The sequence below is a fragment of the Danio aesculapii genome, chromosome 4 (assembly GCF_903798145.1).
Source record: "Danio aesculapii chromosome 4, fDanAes4.1, whole genome shotgun sequence".
NCBI lineage: Eukaryota > Metazoa > Chordata > Actinopteri > Cypriniformes > Danionidae > Danio > Danio aesculapii.
Window position 1 is genome coordinate 629,672 of NC_079438.1, and position 10,000 is coordinate 639,671.

Sequence of the window (10,000 nt, forward strand, 5' to 3'; positions counted from 1 at the left end):
CAAGCAACTCCCATGTGGAAGGTCGCCGGTTGGATCCCAGCTCGGAGCAGGTTGGGTGGTGTAGGACCGACGGGCTTACACGGGCACACCCAGGTGTTCACCCTCTGATTTTTGTTAGAGATGGAGCCAGATACGACACGAGGCGTCCGTAAAGTTGAGTTTTGTCAGCACTAATAGTTTGGTGTTGGTTTGGTGTATCAACCTTAAATCAACTTCCATCAGTCTCACCAGAATCCCAACTTCCCTGCTCACAGATTACTGATCACCAGCAGCTGTCATAACCTTCATAAGCACTTCCCCAGCATTCACTCCCATCCAGTCTGCAGTTCACATCCATGAACTTCCATGCGTCATTGACTCAATCTGAGAGTCAAGACTTATCTGAGAGTCTTTGGATGAATACCGATCAATCACTTCTTGAGCTGTGCTCTTGGTCCTCACCCTTGCGTTTACTCCTGCCTCCGTCATAATAGTCTGTGTGACTACATGTGAAACGTGATCTAATATAAGTATTTACATATATGTTTGTGTAGGAGTGGTATCTAATCTGCAGTCAAGTAGGTGGATAATCAAGAGGTTTAGTAACATAAAACTTTAGTAACGCTGATATGATGTTATGATTTAGATTTGTGTTTATTTGTATTAAATGGGCAGTTTTACATAATGTGTACAGATGAAGTCAGAATTATTAGCCCCCACGTTAATTTTTTCCTCAATTTCTGTTTAACAGAGCAGAATTCTTCAGCACATTTCTCATCATAATAGTTTAATAACTCATCTCTAATAACTGATTTATTTTCTCTTTGTCATGATGACAGTAAATAATATTAGACTAGATATTCTTCAAGACACTTCTATACAGCTTAAAGTGACATTTAAAGGCTTAACTAGGGTAATTAGGTTAACTAGGCAGGTTAATGTAATTAGGCAAGACATTGTATAATAATGGTTTGTTCTGTAGACTATCGAGAAATAAATAGCTTAAAGGGGCTAATAATATTGACCTTAAAATGGCTTTAAAAGAAATTAAAAACTGCTTTCATTCTAGCCGAAATAAAACAAAAAACTTTCTCCAGAAGAAACAATATTATCAGACATACTGTGGAAATTTCCTTGCTCTGTTAAACATCATTTGGGAAATATTTTAAAAAGAAGTATAAAATCAAAGGGGGGCTAATAATTCTGACTTCAGCTGTATTATTGATTTCTTTTTTAAATATGGAATGCAATATTTCCCATATTCATATTTACATTTTATGTATTTAAATAAGGTGCAATGGTTGCTGTGTAACACTTGGTGGCAGTATATTCTAGAATTTATTGTAAAGAAATTAGATACTATATTAAAGAGTATTGACATGTCTAAAGTAAATTATGTAGGTCAGTATTTACATTCAAGTAATAACTATAGGTTTATATTATAGATAAACAGTGTTATTAATTATATTAACTGGTAAAATTATAATCATTAAAATATAAAATTTGTTGGTTTCGGTCTCAGTGGTTTGTTTTCTTATTTATTTTAATTGGTACATCTATATTTTTATTTATAAATATACATCTATATTTTATATTATATATTTTATATTAAATATACATCTATATTTTATATTTTTAACAAGCAAATTCATTGTTTTTGTCTTCCATGACTCTAATACTTATTACTTGACAGTATTTATTTGTATTACTGTTCTTCTGAGAAACTTTGGTATGCTTTGGCTGAACATGAAAATCTAACTGGAACTACTATAGACCCAATACATATGCAGTACAACACATATGAAGTGTAATTCTTTAAGGAATACCTTTAGAAACACTTACAATTAGGAAATAGAGGAACATAATTGAATTGCACACTATATGTACTTGTGTACTTATTTGTAATTACAATGGTTGAAATACACTCACTGGCCAGTTTATTAGGTACACCTAACTAGTGCCGGGTTGGACCCCTTTTGCCTTCAGAACTGCCTTAATCCTTCGTGGTGTAGATTCAATAAGGTACTGGAAATATTCCTCAGAGATTTTGCTCCATATTGACATGATAGCATCACGCAGTCGCTGCTGCACATCCATGATGCGAATCTCCCGTTCCACCACATCCCAAATGTGCTCTATTGGATTGAGATCTGGTGACTGTGGAGGCCATTTGAGTACAGTGAACTCATTGTCATGTTCAAGAAACCAGTCTGAGATGATTCACGCTTTATGACGTGGTGCGTTATCCTGCTGGAAGTAGCCATCAGAAGATGGAGACACATTTGAGTTACTGCTGCTTTTCTATCAGCTGGAACCAGTCTGGCCATTCTCCTCTGACCCCTGGCGTCAACAAGGCATTTGCGCCCACAGAACTGCCGCTCACTGGATATTTCCTCTTTGTCGGACCATTCTCTGTAAACCCTACAGATGGTTGTGCGTGAAAATCCTAGTAGATCAGCAGTTTCTGAAATGCTCAGACCAGCCCGTCTGGCACCATTAACCATGCCACGTTCAAAGTCACTTAAATCCCCTTTCCTCCCCATTCTGCTGCTCAATTTCAACTGCAGCAGATCGTCTCGACCATGTCCACATGCCTAAATGCACTGAGTTGCTGCCATGTGATTGGCCGATTAGAAATTTGCGTTAAGCAGTTGGACAGGTGTACCTAATAAAGTGGCCAGTTAGTGTATATATATCTATAAACATTCATTTTGACAACATTTTGAAATATACGTTGCATAAATGACATATATTTTATATATGTGATTTTCAAATATGATCTTGTATGTCATATGTGTAATTTGCATCTATTTCTATATATGAGATTTCTATATGGGATTGATTTTTCTTTCCAGAGAAGCAATAAAGCAAAATGCATTAATAAATGTAGACAGTATTTATATAAAAAAATCTCATGCTGGTGATGCTCATCCAACACTTAAAGATGGTGTCACTGAAATGCATATAGTTCACCCCCCCAAATAATATGTTATTAATGAATCAAATCCGAAACCTTTGTCTTCTTCAAGAGACGAATTAAGATACTTTACACTTTATCTGAGAGCTCCTCAAGTTTTTCCAGCGCTGATTTATTCCGTAATTTTTTATAAAGGAACTTGTTTTTCTGCTGTGTTCATTTTTCTCTCCAGAAGCAATTATTAAGGCAGGTAAAATGCACTCATAAATTTAGCAGACATTACATTTTTCTTCTGTTGTTAGGAAAAGCAGGAATTCATCTGTTTTTTTTTTTTTAAATGACGAGAACGTAGAAGATCTGACCGAAGAATATTCAGCATAGCAGTCTCAAAGTACACGGCAGTACCCTGGGTTCAGCAGAGTCAGAATGAAACCCAAACGTTCTTTAACTCAAACCTTCTGTGCTGTTTTAGTTTACTGCGTTTAAATGTACACTTGAAAAATGACGCTGTTTGTTCAAACTACTTATTTAAAATGAGCTGAAACAACGCAATTCTTGAGTTTTTTTGGAACAATTTAATTGTTTTGTGTTCAATCTACTTAAATTTGTGAAAAAATAATAATAATAAGCTAATTCATTCATTCATTTTCTTTTCAGCTTAGTCCCTTTATTAATCGGGGGTATCCACAGCGGAATGACCCGCCAACTTATCCAGCACATGTTTTACGCAGCGGATGCCCTTCTAGCCGTAACCCATCTCTGGGAAACATCCATACACACTCACTCGCACTCATACACTACGGACAATTTAGCCTTCCTAATTCACCTATACCAGAATTCACAGTCTTTGGACTGTGGGGGAAACCGGAGCACCCGGAGGAAACCCACGCGAACGCAGGGAGAGCATGCAAACTCCACACAGAAACGCCAACTGACCCAGCCGGGGCTCGAACCAGCGACCTTCTTGCTGTGATGCGACCACAATGTCAAAATTTGACTGATTGACCGCCCCTTAATATAGATTTGATATTTATCTGTTTAATTAAATGGTATTTTATAATTCCGATAATTAGTTTGTGAACTTATTAATGAAATTATAATTACTGTAATTAAATCATATTCAGAATAATCAAGTTATAATACCGATAATATTAAAGGTGCAGTAGGTGATCTGCCAGAATGCTAGCATTAGCATAATAGCTTAGACATTTTTTTTCTAATGATATATGATGTCATAAATGTGTATTTTAATTTGTGAACAATTAACAGTTAACAATTAACCACACTACCTACTGCGCCACTGCATCGCCCATAATTACAAATCAGTTGTGTGGAACTCAGTCTTTTTACAGTGTAAATAAAGTTGCTCATTGGCTGTCGTCACAGCTGTGTTCTGTATGTTAATGCCAACACAGGCTCAATGTGGATACGTACCCCTGTCCACATTTCTGGAGAGCGCAAATTATGTAGCCAGAGGTACGTCTGGCTCCATTTCGTCTTTAAAATGAGCGGTATGGGGCAGTGTGATACGGCTGTCTGCTTCTGTACCTTTTAGCGATACTGCCGACCTCTTACCTCCGCTTTTCCGGTGTTACTAGTTTGCCCAGTAGCTTACCGTGTACGGCGATAGACTTGGGACGTGGAGCGAAGTTGACTCCAACGACAGGGTTCTGGCAAAGAATGGTTTCAAAAACCAGGTAAAATAAATAAACCACAGGCTGAAAACGTGGTCAAATCACGTGACCCTGACGGCTCTTCCTTTTCTAGATTGCTTTTAAAGACACTATTGTTTGGGCTTAGGGAAGAGGGAGGGTGGGTCAGTCTGTCGCTGTGTTCACACCAGACGCAGAACGCGCGTCAAGCGTGAGTGATTCACATGTTAAGTCAATGCAAAGATGAGAATAGACATCCTGCGGCGCAATACACGTGAATGGCGTGACGCGAATGGTGCGATACACGCGAATGCCGTTTGACATGCTTAACGCGCAAATTGCGTAAAACGCTCGAGTTCGAAAATCTGAACTTCAGCGGACATTAGCGCCGCGTTAACCAATCAGGAGCTTGCTCTTGTGGGGGCGTGATTGTGACGTATAGCCTGTTGTTGGTGTCCCGGTGGAAATCCTCCAGCCGACACCGACAACAGTTCATCAAACTGGACTCGGCTCAGTCAGAAGCACCGCTGCAAGCCTCCATCGTCCAGCTTAAGTTTCTGTAGGAGTTTATGAGCTCACAGAGCTGGGTGCACCTCTGAAAGGATCTAGTGGACTCAGACATGGCTCCAAACGAATCGACGCTGTTCTTCAGCCTTCATAAAGCACATAAACACAGCTATTTTCTTAATAAAATCCATGTTAGCCATTTAGCAACGAAGCTACAGTCACCGGACAGACAGAAACCCTGGCCATGATGCGAATCCGCGTGAATTTGTGAATTTGACGTGCGAATGAAGCGAGTAAACTCAAATGTTCACACGTCTATTACCGCGCGAATATCACGATTTATCCGCACATTCCGCGTCTGGTGTGAACACAGCGTGTCAGTCAAGCTGGCCTGGTTGGCTGAAGTGTATGTTACGCCCTCTGGTGGGTTTGAATGAGAAGAGGACGCATGAGAGAAATTTGCGATCATCAAAAAGCATATACAAAAACAAAAACTGCGAGCAGACGTACCTCCGGTTACGTATTTCACTGTTCCCAGAAATGTAGACCTGAGTACGTATCCGTAATGAGCCTCTGTTTTACAACCCAGTGTTTGAGATGGTTCTCTGTATCCCGCACACATCCTCATTCTACAGTTGGCAACCATTTAATGAAGCTGTGATCGTTTCAAATAGAGCAGACACAACAAACTGTTGGCTTATCGTAATTCAGCCCTTTTTGGAAACGAGCGTCAACACGCAATTTAGAGTGGAAGTTGGGCTAAATTGTTATTAAAGCGTATTTCTGAAAGCTCATTCTGAAAACAGCCCTATTTACATTTTTGGCGATCGCAAATTATGTAGTTAGAAGTTAACATGGCTGCATTTCATCTTTAAAACGAACGCTATGACGCTTTTCCTTTTCGCGCTGACCGCTTACCTGCGTATGGACGGCTTTCCTGCTGTTACCAGTTTGTCCAGTTAGGGTCAGTCGGTGCTTTTGAAAACACTAATGGTTGGGTTGAGGGAATGGGGAGGGTGGTCGACAGCGGCCTCTGGTGGATATACGTAAGAACAGCAGTCGCGAATGGCATGCACGAGAGAAATTTGCAACCCAGGCTCATTCTGAAAACCTAGTCCTGTGGACGTTTCTGGAGAACGCGAAATACGTCCCGTGAGGCACATATGGCTGCATTTAGTTTTTTTAAGCGAATGCTGCGGGGCAGTGTGACACCGTTCTTTTGCTGCTTACCGGCTGACCGATTACCTCCGTGTGGAGGGATTTCCCGCCGCAACCAGTTCGTCCAGTTCGCTTGTCGTGTACCTCAGCGGACTTGAGACGAAGAGAGTAGTTGAACGTGACCGGGTTCGAATCCGGGAAAGAGCGGTTCCAGAAATCAGGTAAGACAAAAACAGAATCCGAAAAATAAAATGAGCGAGTGAATAACAGGGTTGAGAATGCGGTGAAAATCCAAAAACGTGGTAAAAATCAGATGAGGGCTTTTCTTTTTCTAGAACACGCAATTTAGAGTGGAAGTTGGGCGGAGGAAGGCTTAATTGTTATTAAAGCGTATTTCTGAAAGCTCATTCTGAAAACATAGCCCTATATACATTTCTGGAGATCGCGAATTATGTAGTTAGAAGTACATGTGGCTGCATTTCATCTTTAAAACGAACGATATGATGCTTTTCCTTTTCTCGCTGACGGCTTACCTCCGTATGGACGGCTTTCCCGCTGTTACCAGTTTGTCCAGTTAGGGTCAATCGGTGCATTTGAAAACACTAAGGGTTGGGTTGAGGGAATGAGGAGGGTGGGTAAGTCAGTCGACAGCGGCCTCTGGTGGATTTACGTGAGAACAGCAGTCGCGAATGGCACTCACGAGAGAAACTTGCAACCCAAGCTCATTCTGAAAACCTAGTCCTGTGGACGTTTCTGGAAAATGCGAAATACATTCTGGGAAGTACATATGGCTGCATTTAGTTTAAGCGAACACTGCGGGGGCGGTGTGACACTTCCTTTTGCCGCTTACCGGCTGACCGATTACCTCCGTGTGGAGGGTTTCCCGCCGCAACCAGTTCGTCCAGTTTGCTTGTCGTGTACCTCAGCGGACTTGAGACGAAGAGAGGAGTTGACCGTAACAGCCACCGGGTTCGAATCCGGGGAAGAGCGATTCCAGAAATCAGGTAAGAAAAAAGCAGAATCCAAAAAATAAAATGAGCAAGTGAACAACAGGGTTGAGAATGCGGTGAAAATCCAAAAACGTGGTAAAAATCAGATGAGGGCTTTTCTTTTTCTAGAACACGCAATTTAGAGTGGAAGTTGGGCGGAGGAAGGCTTAATTGTTATTAAAGCGTATTTCTGAAAGCTCATTCTGAAAACATAGCCCTATATACATTTCTGGAGATCGCGAATTATGTAGTTAGAAGTACATGTGGCTGCATTTCATCTTTAAAACGACGATATGATGCTTTTCCTTTTCTCGCTGACGGCTTACCTCCGTATGGACGGCTTTCCCGCTGTTACCAGTTTGTCCAGTTAGGGTCAATCGGTGCATTTGAAAACACTAAGGGTTGGGTTGAGGGAATGAGGAGGGTGGGTAAGTCAGTCGACAGCGGCCTCTGGTGGATTTACGTGAGAACAGCAGTCGCGAATGGCACTCACGAGAGAAACTTGCAACCCAAGCTCATTCTGAAAACCTAGTCCTGTGGACGTTTCTGGAAAATGCGAAATACATTCTGGGAAGTACATATGGCTGCATTTAGTTTAAGCGAACACTGCGGGGGCGGTGTGACACTTCCTTTTGCCGCTTACCGGCTGACCGATTACCTCCGTGTGGAGGGTTTCCCGCCGCAACCAGTTCGTCCAGTTTGCTTGTCGTGTACCTCAGCGGACTTGAGACGAAGAGAGGAGTTGACCGTAACAGCCACCGGGTTCGAATCCGGGGAAGAGCGATTCCAGAAATCAGGTAAGAAAAAAGCAGAATCCAAAAAATAAAATGAGCAAGTGAACAACAGGGTTGAAAATGCGGTGAAAATCTAAAAACGTGGTAAAAATCAGACGAGGGCTTTTCTTTTTCTAGACGGCTTTTGTAAATCGTCGGTTGGGTTTAGGGAAGTAAGTGGGCAGGCGGGTCAATCGGTAAAATTGGTTGGGTTCAGAGAAGGAGGAGGGTGGGTCAGTCGATTGGCCGGTCGCCCAGTCAATCAGTCAGTCAGACGGATGGTCGTTCGACAGCGGCCTCTGGTGGGTTTACGTGAGAACAGCGCGGGAGCGACAGCGCTCCTGAGAGACATTCGAGATACGAAAAAGCTTACACAGCACCCTCTCGCAGATTTGCGAAAACAAAAACTGCAGCCATACGTACCTCCCGGGATGTATTTTGCAGTCTCCCAAAACATCCACGGGACTACGTTTTCAGAATGAGCCTGCGTTGGAAATTTGAGATTTGAAAAAGCACACACAGCGACCTCTGGTGGATTCGCGAACACAAAAACAGCTAAAAATACATCTCTCCTGGGATGGATTTGCCGCTCTCCAGAAATGTATACAGTGGTACGTTTTCAGAATGAGGCTGGGTTGTAAAAAACAGGTTCTAAACTTAAAAAGAAGTCTTGTTTTCTTCACGAGAATGTAAAAAGTACTTATTTTCTGTCGTTTTGACTCAAAGCTTGACTCAAACTTGAAAAATGACGTGTCGTGAAGAACGCCGCTGATGTCCATCCACGATCAACGTCACAACCAACGTCAGCGCTGCTTTTGACCCTCACATTGAGTTTCTGTTCCTCCAGCTCTCCATCCAGCCTGGAAATGGAGGTCTATATTTGGAGGAGTGTGATGATGTCACTGTGGCGGAGGGCTGGAGCCTATAACAGCAGCTGGAGAGAGCGCTTGTGTGGAAAAACCAGAGAACGTCTGCATCTCCTGAAGCTGCTGTGGGCTGGACTGACACCGCTGAAGGTGAGTACTTTTTTACACCCTTCAATAAAACATCTGCAAACTTCCTTTCTTGTTTTCCTATGGTATCAGTAGGCTCAGAGTCAGTCTATTGACTTTGTTTTTAGTTCAGAGGTGGTTCTTTTGATCGTTTTAACTATCCTGTTGAATGTTTTCCTTTCTAAAATTAGTTCTCAAATTAGAAAAGACGATTTTATTTTACTTGACTCTTGAGAAATTTGAGTTTTTGTCAGTACTTCGGTGTTCTTACAAAAAAAATTGTGTAGTGAAAAAAATATAATGAGATAGAATAGAATTACTTAGTAAATTAAGAACTGGCGTGGACAATTATTATTGTTATTAAATGTTTATTTGATTATTAGCAAATGTAAAATTGTAAAATAGAATTAGCATTTTCTTGTAAAGTGTAATGCAACATCGTCTGTAAAAAATTATGTATAGTTTTTATTCTATATTTATTGTTATACAATTATTATATATATATATATATATATATATATATATATATATATATATATATATATATATTTAATAATAATTATTAGTAATAATTAGTGGTTAAAAATATTCTTAATAATAATAATAATCAAAATAATCATAATGATAATTATTATTATTATTCATTTCATTCATTTTCTTTTCGGCTTAGTCCCTTTACTAATCCGGGGTTGCCCAGATTATCCAGCACGTTTTTATGCAGCGGATGCCCTTCCAGCCGCAACCCATCACTGGGAAGCATCCATTTACATTCATACGCTACGGACAATTTAGCCTACCCAATTCACCTGTATCACATGTCTTTGGACTGTGCGGGAAACTGGACCCGGAGGAAACCCATGCGAACACGGGGAGAACATGCAAACTCGAGACTCGAACTAGCGACCTTCTTGCTGTGAGGCGACAGCACTACCTACTGCGCCATCGCGACGCGTGATTATTATGATTATTGTTATTGTTGTTATTAAAATTAATTCACAAATTATTATTCTATTATTAATTTATTTTAAATAAT

The 10,000-nt window shown here is 40.7% G+C and overlaps 1 protein-coding gene across 2 annotated transcripts in view; it reads left to right on the forward strand.

The window, feature by feature from the left end:
* LOC130222434 (islet amyloid polypeptide) overlaps positions 1–10,000 on the forward strand; it is a 23,302-nt gene that overhangs the window by 3,435 nt on the left and 9,867 nt on the right. For both annotated transcript variants that reach the window (XM_056455005.1, XM_056455006.1), the window contains exon 2: positions 8,823–8,991. The gene's annotated coding sequence lies outside the window, so the exon portion shown is untranslated. The remainder of the gene's footprint in view (positions 1–8,822; positions 8,992–10,000) is intronic.